Below are 18160 nucleotides of genomic sequence, written 5' to 3' on the forward strand. Positions count from 1 at the left end.
GCATTTTCACCACAAACACACTGAGAGAGTTCCCCTGTTTCCTCCGCTCCTCCGCCCTTCTTTCCTTCTCATCGGTGTGAGTGCTGTCTGCCCCTCCATTCCATTTCTGTCACCTTCACACACTGAGAGGATTCCTCAATCTACACTGAACTGTTCCTGCCTTCTCATCAGTGAGACTGAGTACCCCCTCTCTGTCTCCCTCTATCCTTTCACAAACACACACTGGGAAGGTATTCCATGTCCCTCTGGGATACACATGCACATGGAAAGTATCTACAATAGTTACATAATAACAAGTGGTTTTAAAGTTTGCACAATTACAGAATCTAGTGGGTAAAGTTTTTTTTTTGAATGAAAGATGGAAATGTGCATCTAATGCTGTTGTCTCCTCTATTTCAGTGACAAGCCGAAGCCTGCACTGACCCAGGAGCCTGCAGGAGAGATATTCGAAGGAGACTCAGTGACCCTGAGCTGTAGGGTTGAGGGGGGCTCTGATGGCTGGAGATATCTCTGGTATAAAGACAGTCAGTCCAGTACTCCAGTGTACCAGACTGACAGCAGCAGTGGAACTGGAGCAGGATACACAATCAGAGCTGATGCTGTGTCCCACAGTGGAGAGTACTGGTGTCGAGCTAAAAGGGGGAGCAAACCGTTTTACTCACAATACAGCAATGCTGTCAATATACAAGATTCAGGTGAGTGACTGAACTGAGCCTGTAAGAAAGATGGCAGCCAGCCATAGAGAAAATTAATTTAAAAAGTCTCAGTATTAGACCAAAAGAAGATTAATTTGTAGCTCTATTTCCTTTAAATTAAAATAGATATGATGCAGAAACAAAGTTATTTGACTGATTATTTACTGCTTTTAATTAATATTATTTTAAAGAGCAAATTAAGTTTATCATTAAAGACCCCCTTTCTCTTTATATTAATTTTCTTTTATTTATTTATCTTTATCTAAATGGCAGGGAACACTGCAATTAAATCATCTTTATATTTCTCCAGCGCTGCCCCAGACTACACTCACCCTGGAGCCTCCATTCCCAGAGATAATCACCAGGGATGCTTTTCAATGGGCCCTTATAGTTTCACATCTTACAACTGCAATCAATCAATCAATCAATCAATCAATCAATCTTTATTTCTTATATAGGGTGTTTCATAATAAATCACCTCAAATAATAATAACATAATTTACAAAACAATTTAGAGAAATAGTAAAAGATAAGATAATAAAATACCCTTTAAATAAATACATTAAAATACTTTTAAAAAGCAGTGACAAAAACAGGTAGTAAAAAAAAAATCTAATTAGGTACACTGTATTGTATAAGGAGCGTCACGGTGGCGTGGTGGTTAGCGCTGCTGCCTCACAGTGCCAGGGTCCTGGGTTTGATTCCAGTCTAGGGTTCTGTCTGTGTGGAGTTTGCATGTTCTCCCTGTGTTTGTGTGGGTTTTCTCTGGGTACTCTGGTTTCCTCCCACATTTCCAAAGACATGCTGTTCAGGGTGATTGATCACTCTAAATTGCCCTCTGTGTGTTTGATGCCCTGTGATGGACTGGCATCCCATCAAGGGTGTAGTCCTGCCTTGCGCCCTGTGTCTGCTGGGTTAGGCTCCAACTCACCACAACCCTGTAAAAGATTGAACAGATAATGATAATACTGTATAAAAGATTATGATCATTATCCCTCTGCTAAATTTGCAGGGGGTTTGAATGCCTCTCTCAAATTCAGCTAGTAGGAGCAAATGAGGTTTTCAGTGTTGTGAAAATTCTTTGGTATTCCATGATTCTAGACCGTGGGCATCAAACAATAACCAATATTAACAACAAACCAATAGCAATGTTCTCTTTTAAAGCCTTCTTTTATTAATCAAATCAAGCTTGCAATGCGCAAAACCTTTTCAAGTGTTTTAGAGAGGGTTTCTCTTTATAGCTACTTAGCCTTTTAATGTTGTATGCTGGTGATGGATATATGTGTTGACTGTGATTGAGGAATTCCAATTCCAAACAGTACCCAGACATATGTAATATGCCTTTTCCAATGAAGGCTACTTTACTGCACTCACACTAGCCAGAGCTATACAGGGAAGACTGGGTTAGAATATGCATTCACTAAACTAAAGTTTCTCTCCACTGTCGGACTGTTGCCTTTCCCAATGAAGGCTACTCTTTTCAATCAAACCAGTCTCATAAATAAGAAATACGAGGTGTGCATGAAGTGTCTCATTCGTGCTATAGGAAAGATTATGGACTGCCTCTTTATTGTGTCTTAAATAAGCAACGTGTCTTTGGAGGTCAGCGGTTGCTGGCTCATGTGTGGGATTACTCTTAGCACACGAGGAACATTCAGTATAGAATCTCTCTGTATGGCTGTTTGAAGTTGTGTATCAAATTTATGTGACAGTCAAACCATTCGTTTTTGTATCTGTAACAACAATACCAGTCCTTAAAGGCTGCACTATCTATAGCTGAAAGAGGCTTCACCTGGTTTGACTCTCCACAGACCCTCTGACAGTGAACTTGTTGTCTAGTGTCAGAGCTGTTCTCCAGGGTGACTCTGTCAGCCTCTCCGAGAGCCACAGTGAAGGAGGGAGAGGCTCTTAACCTGACCTGTGAGGCAACAATGAACAAAACCCTCCACTCTCAACTCCATTACACCATTCTGAGAGACGGGAAGCCAGTGATTAATAGCACTGGCCCTGCACTGTACAGCATAGCCAGCACTGAGAAGAGCCACGCTGGGAGCTACTCGTGTGCTGTGGAGTCACAGGGAGTGAGGAAGAGCAGCCAGGAGTTACACATTGAAGTGCAAAGTAAGATCAGAAACTATTCATAATTGACTTGGTGATTGAAAGTGGTCTCAAAGATTATGGTAGGCATCATAATATTGCCAGTATGTAACCCCGAAAAAACAGATCACAGAATCTACAGAAATATCAACACATTGGATTGGACACAAACACACTGTGCAGGCAGTGCTTCTATACAATATTCACTAGTGTATGTTACCCTCTAATGTTTTAGTTTTACAATAGGTTGAATTACATTTAAAAATAATTTTCCACTTTTTGACAAACAATAAAATAAAAATCTACGGATTTACCCAAATTAGTATTCAATAATTGAGTGATGAAAATGATGGTTCAAATAAAATGACAGTTACAGCAGACAGACAGAGTGGTGAGTTGAAGGCTGTTGTTATAGAGAGACTGTGAACAGTGTAATGTTCTTGAATACTTATCAGCTCAGTCAAGGTGTATGGAAGTCACCAGCACACACTCACACTGTACCTTCCTTCCCCCAGTGTCCTGGCAGAGCGCTGATGCTATTGGCTACAGAGTGAGCTTCACTCTGTATCATTTCATTTTGTTCACTCTGCTGCTCCTTCATTACTGCAGGATCCAAGGTGAGACTCCCAGTCAGTGCACACATTTCACCTGGCCTGTCACAGTATGTGTATATGAAATATACACAGCTAATTTACAGTGTCCAAAATAAACATTCAGCAAGTTTATACATGCACGTATAACACAACTAGAAAAAACAAACTGAAAACAATCTGCATATTTTTTTTCCAGGTTTCCTGCGTATCGCTGGTGGTAGGTCAAGGTAAGTCAGTATTAGCCAGTATGTGTACACATAGGGGGGCAGCGCTCACTATCTCTACCTGTCATCATCCTTTACAGCTCTGAAAATGGAGAAGGAAACTCTCTGATTCGCTCTTTAAGAATCGCTCTTGCAAACTCTAACAGTACCCTTCACTTTGTGACCTGTGTCCTGAAATGCTATGTTGGGCTAATTTGGCCTTTTGGCTTCCGGATGATAAAGATTCATAATCGTTATTCTTTGATTCAAGTTCAAGGGTATTAAAAAATAACTATTTCATCAGTAATGTCACAAAGCTGATACACTGCTGCTCCTTACCCTGAAATGCACTCTGTGATTTCAATGAATCTTGATTACTCTAGAGCCTAGAAGTGTCATCATCCTTTAAAGCTGTTGTTATTGCTGAAGTTAAACTCTGAACCCTCCTTGTGTGTCTCTGACATCTGTCTCAGGATAACCTGGGATCAGGATCAGGAGCAGTCAGCAGAGGGGATTGATTGCTGGAATAGTATAGCACTGTCCTGCTGAAGACCAGTCTGACTGGAATAGTCTGCACTGTCCTGCTAAAGTGTGTCTCTGCAGCACTGTCTCAAGACCAGTCTGGGAATAGTATTGCACTGTCCTGCTAAAGACCAGTCTGACTGGAATAGTATTGCACTGTCCTGCTAAAGTCAGTCTGCTGGAATAGTATTGCACTGTCCTGCTAAAGACCAGTCTGACTGGAATAGTATTGCACTGTCCTGCTAAAGACCAGTCTGACTAGTATTGCACTGTCCTGCTAAAGACCAGACCAGTCTGACTGGAATAGTATTGCACTGTCCTGCTAAAGACCAGTCTGACTGGAATAGTATTGCACTGTCCTGCTAAAGACCAGTCTGACTGGAATAGTATTGCACTGTCCTGCTAAAGACCAGTCTGACTGGAATAGTATTGCACTGTCCTGCTAAAGACCAGTCTGACTGGAATAGTATTGCACTGTCCTGCTAAAGATGAGTCTGACTGCCTGGAATTAGCACTGTCCTGTAAAAGTCTGACTACTGTAAATATCTGTTCAAACTGCAGCTGTAGTTTAGAGAAAATGACCATTGACTGGGGTATTTTCTAAAACCTCAAAGCAAATGCATTACTCATTGATTGTTTGATTTAATTCATGTATTTAATAGATTGCTTGATCACACAGTGTAACTTTATGAAGTGCATTACTGAACTATGTATGTGTTTGTGAGCTATTCTGTAGCCAATAAACTGCTTTATTAAACTAGTGTTCTGCATTATTAATGATACACCTTCAACATGTAGTTCAACTTCAAAGGATGTGTTGTATTAAGAACATAAGAAGGTTTACAAACGAGAGGAGGCCATTCGGCCCATCTTGCTCGTTTGGTTGTTAGTAGCTTATTGATCCCAGAATCTCATCAAGCAGCTTCTTGAAGGATCCCAGGGTGTCGGCTTCAACAGCATTACTGGGGAGTTGATTCCAGACCCTCACGATTCTCTTTGCCTAATCTCTATTTATGACCCCTGATCCTTGTTTCTTTTCTCAAGTTGAAAAAGTCCCCTGGGTTCGACATTGTCAACACCTTTTAGAATTTTGAATGCTTGAATCAGGTTGCCGTGTCGTCTTCTTTGTTCAAGACTGAATAGATTCAATTATTTTAGCCTGTCTGCATATGACATGCCTTATAAACCAGGGATAATTCTGGTCGCTCTTCTTTGCACTCTTTCTAGAGCAGCAATATCCTTTTTGTAGCGCGGTGACCAGAACTGAACACAATATTCAAGATGAGGTCTTACTAATGCATTGTACAGTTTTAACATTACTTCCCTTGATTTAAATTCAACACTTTTCACAATATATCCGAGCATCTTGTTGGCCTTTTTTATAGCTTCCCCACATTGTCTAGATGAAGACATTTCAGAGTCAACATAAACTCCTAGGTCTTTTTCATAGATTCCTTCTTCAATTTCAGTATCTCCCATATGGTATTTATAATGCACATTTTTATTGCCTGCATGCAGTACCTTACACTTTTCTCTATGAAATCATTATTAAATTAATTAAACCTTGTTTTTTAGGTGTAGTTTTACAATTCTGGAATGGACAAGGTTTACTGTAACATTAATGTACGTAACCATACTATCAGAGCATTAGCACCATGGGGAGCACTCAGTCAGACTGTTGCCCACAGAGCTGGTGCATTGTGGGAAGGATATTTGGATTCAACCGGCCATCTTTGCTGAGGGCGAGTGGGCAAACTTGGAGGAGTTCGGCAAGCGGTTACCACACCTTACCCACGTGTTACCAATACATTTGTGTGACTCCAAATACTTTAAGTTGTGTATTTATTTACATTGTCATACTTTATGGTGTGTAAGGGCTCCCATAGCAGTGGCACCAAGGCTCTATATACTGGCTGTGCTGGTGCATAGGGGGCAGTCCAGAGAATCGAATGTGTACTTCACTAGACACCGCAACTCTGCTGGCAGTGAGATAAAATACATTAAGGCTCGAGATTAATAATAGATATTGACCTCCTGTGTGGACACTCGGATCATCTTCTACACAAGGGTGCCTGTGCTGCTATGCAACCCCAGCCTCAGTCCCAGTACACTGTAACCACTGGTGAGTCTGAACTGTTTGATTTGAACTATTCAAAAGAGCCAGAAAGACAGCCAAGGAATAAAACCCATAAAAGGCATACTATCAGCTGTATATAGTGCGTTATTGGACAGATATACCTCATATATATATATATATATCACAGTATCATTGTGTCATACATCTGTCACATGAGTGTCCTGTTCTTAAAGTGCTCCCCTTCCCTCTATACATGTTACTATGAATGCTAATGCCCCTTCACCCCTCCTACCTTGCAAAAGACTGTATTATGCCATCGAACATCTGAAATTCCATACAACAGAAAATTATGCTGGGATATAGACTGAGAGGAACGTTAGTTAGTTCCTCGTACAAGTAAGAAAAACTTGTTGGAAACTGCCAAGACTCTCTACACAGCTGCAAGAGTTCTGCTGTTTTTCATCACTTAGAATTACCATCTCCACCAGGACCAAAAGACTGAAACTTTCTTACATCAAATGGGAAAAAACATAAATAATTCTTATACACAATGAGATATAAGTCATCAAACTAAGTGAAAAGTGTTACTCTCCTTCCTCCTCTTCCGTTTACTTTTTTAAGAGTGTGTAGTGACTTTTCAAACAGAAAAGCTAAATAACTGGACATCTACCAATCATGTGATTTCACATGTTGGTCAACATCAAAATGCACCAGGGAATGCAATCAGTTTGAAATCCACACCATTTATATTAAACAATATATTTATGTTTTAAAACAGCACATATCGCAGAAAAAAAAAAAAATTCACATTGTTTGAACTTGCAACATGAGGTCTTTGAAGAGCACAGGCCTTAGCCCGCTGCACCATTGCACTGTTGTTGAAATGTATTAATTTTTTAAGCTTACATCCATGCCTGACCAGCTTTCACTGAAAACCTGAAGGTTCTGCTTGATTCTATATATTTTCCTATTTCATGTTTGAAAATATCCAATTTCCTTTGTCTGGTAGATTCCATAGAATGGAATTGCACACAAGAGTGGCATCTAGCTTCCTTCTCTAAATCTCTGATAAATTGTAGTTCCTTGCTTAATTAAAAATAAAGGAATAATTTATTAGGTAGAAATAAATAAATAATTTAAATAAATGCACAGAGGAATAAATACATTTAGAAATAAATATTTTTAAATAAATAAATATAGAAATGAATACATGTTTACATTATACATGCATAAATAAATTAATAAATAGCAAGCCAGAAAAATGTCAAATTGATTTGCTGATGATTTAATAATAATAGTTATATAACGAGATACTAGTGATACTTTCCTTGCTGAGTCTGTGGAGTAGTGGTTAGAGCACTGTGCTCCTGACTGGAGGGTCATGAGTTCCATCCCAGGTAAGGAACACACTGCTGCTTTACCTAGATTGGGTGAGTAAAAAACCTGACTGTATAAAATTATTCCCTGGGAATTATCACAACCTTTCTTTCTCATTTCACATTCTAAATTACTTAAGACTATACATTACAGAGACATTTTTCCAGCTTTGGCGGCAGTAAAGTTCTTTATCAAATCTGAGTATAAGAGAAAAGGAAAACACAGCCACAAATGTTAAATCCACGAGACATTATATAAGATGTCAAATTAAAGCACAAAGTGGTCTAACATTTTCACACACAGTGCCTAGTGCCTATTGTTTCTATATTCTCACACCCAGAGGTTTCCAGTTAGGTAGGAATATAAAGGCTATAGATGGCAAATCTTGAGGTGTTCTAATACATTTGCACTCGACCGTATATAATTTGCAGAAGAATAGTACCAGTAGGTCTTAGCTGCAGTATCCTGATACCTCAGCACTGCTTCTGCATTATTCTATAAACAGACAGAAAACAGTGTCAATAACTTTTATTTTACATTGTGTCTTTACTTGTTGTGTCCACTAGGGGGAGCTGCACCTCTTAGAAGTTATAAGCCCTTTTTCCATCCAATTTTTTTACCATGCTATGCGCACAAACAAATTTGCCCCCAAAACGGTCTGGGAAACTGTTTTATTCGACTTGTTACTCACATGACAAGTTTGCTCTGCAGAGGTGGTTTTAGTTTTTTCTCGCTGCCAAATTGTTTCAACATTTGCATGGAAAACTGTAGCAAGTGTATTTCTGGTCCTAGCGCCATTCCTTATCCTAGTCAAGTGACATCAAACTGTCTAACGTCTAAAGATTAGGAAAATCCAGGGGACCCTGAGTCCCCTCTGACTGTCTGTCCCTCTAGGCTTTCTACAGATATCCAGGAAAGCACTGATTCAATAGGATGAAACTTGGTAAGGACATTCTTTATCGCAAGTTATTGTGCCTGCTTTTCCACTATTGTTAAACTGCCCATATAATACATACACTATGGAGAGGGCATTTGACTGTGATTTGCCCACCCATGTGCATAGAGTGGGTGTATGTCATGTTAATCTACTTGCTGGGGGATAAGTTTCAATGACATGCTTGTCTCTATTAAACATCCTCTGTTGTCATGGTGCTTGGTTTTTACAAGACGCAGAGAGCCTTTCCTGTATGCTGTGGTCACAGTTCATCACAGAGCAGAGTGAACCACAATTCACACATTTACTTTTAATCTTTTATAAGAAAGCAGACACTGCAAGCTGTGTAGCGGAACCAGACGTGCAGGTGGTCCTGCTGCTGCTGCTGCTGACCCCTCACTGCAGTGCGGTCAAGGAGATATTGTTTCCTGACTGCAGTCTTATCTTTTCACTATGCATTACAATGCACAGCGGTTTCAACACACCTAAAGCATCCAGACATAACTTTAAATGCACTGGCCCCTGTGCACGGTTTAGGTGACTGTAGCTGCAACATAATCCCATATTCTGTTCATATACAGGTCTCAGTTTTGAAAGAAATACATTGTAACGACGGACAGACTGGCTGATGTCAATCCAGAGCAGGAGGCAGTATAGAGAGTCCAGACACTGGACATTTATTATAGCAGTCAAATACTTCAGAACATACAGAGCCGAGCTCCACAGCTCCATTTATTATTATACAAGCACAGTCAAATACTACTTCAGAACATACAGAGCCGAGCTCCACAGCTCCATTCACAGAGTCAGGTACTGCACACACATACAGTACATGAGCAAATACACCATTGCACACACATACAGTACATGAGGTCCATCTTATAAATAAATGGAATATTTGTTTCAAATCAACAGGTTAGCAGATTATACTGTTCTCATGTAATCTGAAAGGAGGCTAGAAGTCAAATTCAAGGGAGTTCCTGTGTTCACCATGTAGTGAATCTCCTCCTATCAGCTTTAAACACACAGGGCGACACGATTATTAGTACGTGTTAGTTAGTGTATTAGTCTTTTAATGCGAATTTACAGAGAAATGTTAAACCACAATCCATACCACCCCATCCAGGTAAACATAATCTGTAAGGAGTCTAGGAGTCTAAGATAAATGATTAAAGATCTCTCATTTGTTTTTACCATGTTACACTGCTGCAGTTGACTTTTCAAAGGGGTGGAGCAGACCCCACCCCTCAGCATGTGTGCCAAGTATCTGCCCTTTTCAGAATCTCCCTTTGCATTTTAACAGGAGGTGTGGAGCTGCATTGAAATATTCAGGAAGTCTGCTTCCCTCTCCCTCACTTACTGCAGGATTAACTCAACACGAGGTGCCCCTCCAGATCCAGAGGTTGAACGTTTCTGCTCAGGACAGTCTGGAGGTAAGAAATGGAATCAGGTTTTTTTTAAAGATGCATTTTAATTTCAGGGGATATTCTAGAGGGTTTCTTCCTGCCTGATAAGTTTTTTTTTTAAAGTTTATTCATGATGTGCAAATCCTTCCTTTACTAAGATAGCATCATGGCTTTTGGAAGCTGTGACCATTGATTTCTATAAAAGCTCTTCAGACTTTAGATTCTCTTTGACTGCCTCAGCATTATAAGATCACCTCATGTGCAGCAGGTATTCGGGCCGCTAGACCCACACAGAGTCTGTGCTGTGTAGAGTTTGAGTGAGGGGTACAGGTTGGGCACGAACGCTTGCTCCAGAGAAAGTTAATTTAGTTGTAATGGCAGAGTGCTGTGCCAGTCAGTGGATAGACATTCTGGAAAAATAAGAAAAAAACATTTATTGAAAAAAAAAACTAAAAACAAGTGCAATGTTATTTTGCTGATGAGAGGTAACTTGTTTGTGTGGCTTGTTTATGTGTCAGTTATGTTGCTTTTAGCCATGGTTTGCCACTGTATATTACATTCATGTAGAGGTTTAAGAATTTTACAAGTATACCATATTCCAATTAATTGCATATTGATGATTGCATATTCGTGTTAACTTTAAAAAGGTGAAACAGATTTCTTATTAAAATGCACATGCAGCAGATTCCTGATAATTGCATACCCCATGTGCCCCACAATTGTATGCAATTAACCATCTGTATGCAATTATCAGTTATGCAATTAAAGATACCTGTATTACATGCTATATGTTACTGATAATGGCACTCTCTGGTTAATTGCATAACACTTTGAGGCACACGGTGGATGTAATTAACAAGAATCTACAGTGATATGACTTAACATGATGTGCTTCATATTATTGATTTAGATTTCAGTGCAACTTGCATGAATTGTCTCTTAATAAATTCAGTAGGTACTGAACATTTCACCTGCCTAATTGTGTGTTTTTACAATTAGAAAAACAAGAACTTGCTCCCTCATATTGGCTGCATTCCAGTATTCAGGCTCAATTTCAACCCTGCCTGCCTTCACTTCCTCTCCCTCACCACAGTCACTTATTCTTTCTCAGAAATGAACGCAGAGCGGACTGACCGCAGAAAAGGAGAGGGTGTTCTGTTTTTGCGATGGCATCTGCAGTTAACAGTACTGTGAGGTACACTTTCTATCTATATCTTTTCCTGAGATTGTACACCTTATTACTGCACTGAGCCTGACTCCAGTAAGCCACAAAAAACAGAATCTGGTAATGCTCCTAAAACAGTTCAGAAGTAATGTATCGTTTGCTGAATAGTTAGTTTTCTAAATTATTTCCAATTCAAGTTTCCTGTCATTAATATTCAATTTATGAACAGGACCTTCACCATTTCATTGATTCATTTGCTCTGGTTTGTTCGTGCCTCTTGTTTCAGAGTCAGCACTGGCATGGATGTATTTGTCATCATTCCTTGACTATTCATGCGTAAGTAGAATTTAAAATTGCTCCCCAGAGTTGTTTTTTTGTTGATCCAAGCAGACATTGGCTGCAGAAGTCAATGCTCAGTTCTTCTGATTATCAGTGATTTCTCATACCTGATGTTACGGCTGACAAAGACGAAGAGAGGGGAAGCAAATCAATCCACTCGAAGTGTGAGCAGCTTAGTTATTTCTAACAGTTTGAAGCACAGATATTAGACGAATGTCATTTTGTCTGTGCTGCACTTAGTAGATTTACAAATGCAAGCTGCTTTTCAGAAATCAGTTGTTAGTTTTAGTGTAAATGCAGGGAGTCTGGTCTCAGGAGCAGGACAAACAGAATACTCATCAGTACAATGTGTGCATGACATTAAATATTCTGTGTAGATGGTCCAGCTGGTGACCAGTTAAGCACTTGTGAGATTAAACACATTACTGGGAGGAAGTGAGAAGCGCTAACAAAGTTTCAGGAAACTGTGTGTTTTCTATGTGTGTGTGCAGTTGTGTTGCAGTTATGTTTAGTTCTCACTCAGAATCTTCGGGCTGGGCCCCAAAAGGTCCATACATCTAGTTTTTGTCATCTTCCTTGTTCATATGATCGTTTTGCTTGAGACCTTTTGAGTCCAGTGGCGTTATCTCTTATTCTCCCTGAGAACCTTTGGGTCCAATGCCAGTCCCTGGGAGCCTGGCCCCTTTATGCTTTGCATTCCAAAAGTCTTAGAGCCTGGCCCCTTCTGGTCCACAGCATTTTTATCTTGTTAGCTTGCTGTCAATGCTGGGCAAGAAGCTTGTAGATGCAAGGTCTCTATCAATTGTTAGCAGTACATGCAATTTGATCCAAACAGTCTGCTATCTGCAATATTAGTCTCTTTTCAGAAAAGAACACCAGTATAGCTCTGCCAGTCCACATGCAGTTTAGCAAACTGCTAATCAATTCTCGATCCAACTTTTCTGCGAATGTTCATTCAAGATTAGCTCAGAAACTGTGTTGCACTTACTGGATTACAAACAAGCGGCTTCCTCTAGATGAGGTTTTAGTGTAAAAGTACAAACTCACACTCTGAGCTCATCTGGGTTACACTGTGAAATAAGGGGTATATTTTTCCAATGTAGCTGGTGACCAGTTAGCACTTGGAGATTAAAAAGATTACTGGGAGGAACTGAGAAGCGCTCAAAGTTTAAGGAAACTGAGGTTTTCTATAAAGAGCAGTTGTGTTGCAGTTATGTTTAGTTCCAGGCAGAATGCGGGCTGGGAAACGTACCTTGTGATTTGTAAGTACTGTGATCTCATGCTTTGAACACGAATCCAGCAGCATGCTTCCCTGTGAGGGATTGATGGCTTGAAAGAGGCTGGCTTGTCAGTTTCAGACATTGGTTTTTAAAATTCTACAAATGTTGGAGCAGGAGGATGTTTTTGGCTCTGTGATGCAAAGCAGTTGTGTTTCATTAACAATAGTGGCGAGCACTTGGCATAAAAGAGATCATCTTTCAAACCTTTTTCATGCTTCCTGATTGTATTGAACTGTATATATGAGGTATGTGTTTCTTATCAGTAGCCACCTTCAAAAATAACCTGTTTTTTTTATATTGAAGATGTTTCATCTGTTTTCTGCTGAAGGGTGTAAGTGTGTGCTACAGTAGTAATGAAAATAAAGATGGATGTGTGTGTTTGTGATGTGTGTGTGTGTGTGTGTGTGTGTATGCCTTTTAAAAAAAAACTAAAAGTGCCAAAATATTGAGTTTGTTGTCGACTTTCACCCTGTGTGGAGTTTTGTCTGACTGGCGTTAGAAAGAAACAACATCTGAACTTTTGCTGCGAATGTTCATTCAAGATTAGCTCAGAAACTCAGGGTTGATCTGCTATCTTGAAACACACGGGAGCCTCTAGTGTTATTAATGCTATTGTGCTATTGCCAGGTTCTGGTATACTCATGGGTTACACTGTGAAATAAGGGGCATTAATTCCAATGTAAGTATATCTGCATTAACATATTTCCTAGAAAGATCATTTGACGTAAGCATCAATTTAATGAATCAGTCAATACTCATATGGGGGGTGTTTTAAATTGATGATGATGTTTTTGTAAGGGTTAAGTATGATTTTTCATTCTTAAATGTTCCCAGTGATTTATCATGCCTGCCCATGCTTCACTCTATATAGCTGCTTTGGTAACTGGTAATTCTATGGGCTAGTTCGTGTTCATCAGACATTGCTACTGTAGTAAAAATTCTACAAATGCATTCTTCAGCTGGATGGAAACAGCCGTGCGTGATCAAGCTGCTGTTTGTAAGCTTCTTTAAAGGGTTAGTTGGTCATGTGTTTGGCTGGATATCTGTCAAGGTCTTTTGCTTCCTGTTTGCTGTGGTAAAAAGGGCTTTATATGAGGGTAGGGTGTTTCTGATCAAGAGCCACCTTCAAAAATAACCTTGGTTTTTTTTTTATATTGAAGATGTTTCATCTGTTTTCTGCTGAAGGGAATAAGGGCTGTGCTACAGTAGTAATGAAAATAAAGATGGATTTAACCTTTTCAGATGTTTCTCGTTAGTTGTTTTTTATCTATTTAATTTATTTATTTAAGAGATGTTAAATTAAAAAATCAAATTTGGTGGCTAATGCAGCCTTTGCAGTGTTCAGTCACTTGAAAATGTGTTTTGATTGCTGCTCAACTTTTTAATACACAAAAATAAAGATGAATTGTTTCCTCTGGAGCTTCACAAAGAGATCCAATTCCACGGTGTTCTGCTGAAGTGACAAATGACTGACCTACAGTTGCAGGAAAAGGAGAGGCGGCTGAGCTTTCTTGATAGTTTGTGACATTTAGTTAAGTTTATTATTTTCCTGAATTTGGCTCACTGGAGTGAAAGACTGTCCTGTCAAGTCACTGCCTGTCCTTGTGTCTTTCAGTGCTGACCACAGTGGCCTGCTTTGGAGACGATACAGGTAAGAACTGAACTGTTCCTGCCTTCTCATCAGTGAGACTGAGTACCCCCTCTCTGTCTCCCTCTATCCTTTCACAAACACACACTGGGAAGGTATTCCATGTCCCTCTGGGATACACATGCACATGGAAAGTATCTACAACAGTTACATAATAACAAGTGGTTTTAAAGTTTGCACAATTACAGAATCTAGGGGGGGGAAGGAGGGGGGAGAGAGAGAGAGGAGGGGAGGCCAGGGGGGGCAGGTTAGAGGGGGGAAGTGGGGGAGGACCGCAGAGGAGGGCGGGGGCCGGAGGAGGGGAGGTCAGGGAGCGAGAGGGGAGAGGGGACGGGGAGCGAGGGGGGGGAGGAGAGGGGAGGGATGCCAGGCAAGAGTGAAGAGGGGGAGGAGAAGGCGAGCCAGGAGAGAGGGAGAGGGAGGTAGGAGGGGCCAGGGGGCCAGGGGGTGGCAGGGGAGGCCGGAGGGGGGGGGGGGGGGGGGGAGGTGGGAAGGGGGGGGGGGGGGCATAAGGGAGGAGGGGAGGAAGGTAGAGAGAGGGCCAGGAGGGGGGAGGAGGTCCATCCAGAGAGACAGCGAGGGGGCAGGGATAGGATAAGTGTGGCCAGGGCGCCATGGGGGGAGGAGTGATGTTGGAAGTAGGTTATGGAGGGGGTGGAGGGGCATGCACATCCGTGTGAAGTCCAGAGGGCGGTCGCCCTAAGCTGATAGAGAAATCAGCCGAAGGGACCAGGGGCCAGGAGGGAGAGAGGGGGAGAGCCGGAGCGGGTGGACAGGGGAGCCAGTCCAGAGAACCTAGAATATGGGAGAGATGCATATGGCAGAGAGGTAGGCAGGGGTAGAGAGGGAAGTAGGTATAGGCCCAGAGGGGGGGGGATGGAGGGGAGTTCAGGAGAGAGGCGGGGGAGCACCAGAGGTACGTGGGGCCAGGTAGGGGGGGGAGAGGATCCAGGGGAGGAGGCCTCCGAGGGTCAGGAGCCAGAGGTCCAGTATGATAGTGGTAAGTAGGAGTGGAGTAATGGATAAGGAGAGTATAGTGATCAGGTCCAGTGGTGGGGGGAGGGCGAGGTTCGGAGAAGAGAGAAGTGGGTGTGTCAGGAGAAGGGCAGAGGGTGGAGGACACAGGGGAGGTGATTGCAGTCAGGCCATTTAGATGGGGGAGATAGGGGGGGGTAGATGGATGATGAAGATAGTGAGGCCAGGGGAGGGGAACCAGAGATGGAAGGGTAAGATGGGTGGAAGTTGTATTCCAGAGGGTAGGAATGATGAGGGGAGCGGGAGGGGGGGGAGGTGGTAGCAGGCCATATGGGGAAGGAGGGGAGATAGTTAGAGAGGGGAGAGGGTAGGTGATTATGGGTGGGGTGGATGGGGGGAGGGTGGTGAGGGGAGAACTCCAGGCTGGGGGAGGTAGGGAGGTGGGGGAGGGAGAGTAGGGGAGATAGAGCGGAGGGGAGGAGAGAGGAGGGAAAGCGGGGGAGGGGGCAAGTGGGGGTGGGGGTGGAGAAGAAGGAAGAGCCAGAGAGGGGGATGCGAGTAAGTGGGGGGGTGGGGGCAGCAGGGCCCAGAGGGCCAGGTGGGTAGCTGGGTAGTAGTGCCCGAGTCCAGCAAGGAAATCAACGAGGCGCCAGGGATAAGTTTAGGGTGGTCAGTGGAGAGAGGGGGGAGGTGTGGGGGTGCGCGTGTAGTGGGCCAGGGGAGAAGGCCCAGGGGTAGGGGTCGTAGGAATGGAGAAGAGAGGGGGAGGAAGTAAACCTGATGGGAGGAGGAAGGGCAGTCCACGGGGGGGCCAGTTGGGTGGCAGGGGGGGAGGAGGGAGGGAAGAGATATTGGGAGAGGCCAGCATGTGGTCGGACTACCAGGACGAGAGTATAGGCGGGGAGGGGAGGTATAGGGTAGGTGGGAGGGTGGGAGAGGGTGAGTCACGGGGTGGGTGAAGTGAAGGAGGGGGAGGGCAAGGCCATTACCATAGGAGGGGAGAGAGGAAGGGAGTAATTGTCATGCAGGGCACGAAAGATGGTAATAGTTTGTAGTAGGAAGGGGAGCCAGGGGCCAGAGTGTCAGGGTAGGGTGGGTGGGGGAGGGAGAGGCGTGGATGGAGGCTCAGTGTAGGTTAGTTTGGAGTGGGAGTGTAGGGCGAGTCGGATAGTGGTGTCCACCAGGGGAGAGAGAGGGAGGGCTGGCAGGTAAGTAAGGTGTGTCGAGCCCGAGGGAGGGAGAGGATGATAGAAATTGTTCAGATGGGGCCCGGTGGGAGAGAGATGGGCCAGGGGTGGGGAGGGAGGTGGGCGCAATGCGAGGGGGGGAATTCCAGGAGAGGATAGCCAGGGAGGAGGAAGGGAGATGTGGTGGTCCAGCCAGGGGGGGAGGGAGGGCCACACGACCAGGGCCAATGGAGAGCCAAGGAGCGGGGGGGGAGAAGAGGGCCCGTGGGGAGTGGGTTGGATCAAAGTGGTGGAGGAGGTGGAGAAAAGTCCAGAGAGACCAAGGTAGGGAAAGGGGGTGCCCGAGGCACATATGGGAGGGAGCAGATAGAGTGGCCTATTATGTGTATGCCAGTGAGAGAAGGGATACGTCAGAAGGGTATTGAAATAGATGTGCGAGATGAAGTGTCACAGGAAGAAGGGTAGGAGGGGGGGAGGGGACCCAGGAGGGGATGATGGAATGGCCATGCATTGTGTGGTTGGTGGACAGAGGGGGGGTTGGCCATATAGGGAAGCAGATGGCAGTGAGAGTGGGGGGTCGAGTCCAGGAGGGCGGTAGCGCAGGTGAAGTGTATCGAAGAACCATAAGGTGGTCATAGAGAACAGGCAGTAATGGAGAAGATGAGAGTGTGGTGAAGATGAAGAAGGAAAGGGCGTGGAAAACATAAGAATATGCATAAAAGTAGTGATAGTGTGGGATCTTCTGTTACACTAGATCCTATGTCCGGTTATAAAGCGAGGGAAGATAGTTCGCGTTATGGAGATGCTGGAAGGTCCATAAATTATTAACAGCTGGATAGGGCATGGGTGACCAATAGGCGCAATATATAATGAAAGGAGAAGAAGGGGGGAGAGCCAGGTGCATTAAAAATACAGAGGGGGAGATAAATGATGTAGGCGAAGGTGCCATAGATGTGTAGTGAGAAAAGTTGGAAAAGAACTAAGGTTAGAATATTGGTGCCCGCTAAGGGAGTTCGAGTGCCATGAGGAGGGGTTTGTAGTATTAAATAATCGGTGGGAGGTGGAAAGAGACGTGAGGAGGAGTGTAGCAGCATGCATGGGTGGTTTAGTATGTGTGTAGATTGTGCACCAGAGAAGAGGTGAGAAAAAAAAAGAATATAAGATGGGAAATCAAGATTGAGAGTTGGTCGCAGTGAGGTACGTTGTTCCGATAGGGTTAAAGGGTATTATTACAGGGGTTGTTGATAGTGTGGAGTGTAGTATGGGTAGTGCAGATTGACACAGAGGGTTCAGTAGGATTCATGAGTTTATTTGATGGGGAAGTTGAGGGAGGGGGGGGATTCGAGGGTAAATGGGTAAATAGGTGGGGGAAACCAAGTAAAAGTGTTGTATTAGGTAAAAAACATAGAAATTGTGAGTGGCATTGCTTGAGTGTAGAAAGAAAATCGCAAAAAAGGCAGGTTTTAACAAAGTATAATCATAGGGGCTCTGGGAGCGTGACTAAGTCCCCTAGCAGTGTTAATTGGAGACGTAGTGGGGAGGTGAATGAATCGTGGGAGCCAATGAGGGGGAGGAGGGCGAGGGGCGGGGTATTTGTAAAAAAAAAAAGAGGAAATAAATAATTAATTGGAGTTGGAATGATGCCCGAGGTCCATGGGGGAA

General features: G+C 43.1%; 1 protein-coding gene and 1 long non-coding RNA gene across 2 annotated transcripts in view; both read left to right on the forward strand.

Annotated features, from left to right (window-relative positions):
* Nucleotides 1-18160, forward strand: part of LOC121307233 (Fc receptor-like protein 2) — a 45156-nt gene that overhangs the window by 20326 nt on the left and 6670 nt on the right. The window lies entirely within an intron of this gene.
* Nucleotides 609-4101, forward strand: LOC121307242. The gene is made up of 3 exons (XR_005948296.1): nucleotides 609-695; nucleotides 3582-3612; nucleotides 4062-4101. It is a non-coding gene; the product is annotated as an uncharacterized LOC121307242 (long non-coding RNA).

This window comes from Polyodon spathula, chromosome 54 (genome assembly GCF_017654505.1).
Source record: "Polyodon spathula isolate WHYD16114869_AA chromosome 54, ASM1765450v1, whole genome shotgun sequence".
Taxonomy (NCBI): Eukaryota; Metazoa; Chordata; class Actinopteri; order Acipenseriformes; family Polyodontidae; genus Polyodon; species Polyodon spathula.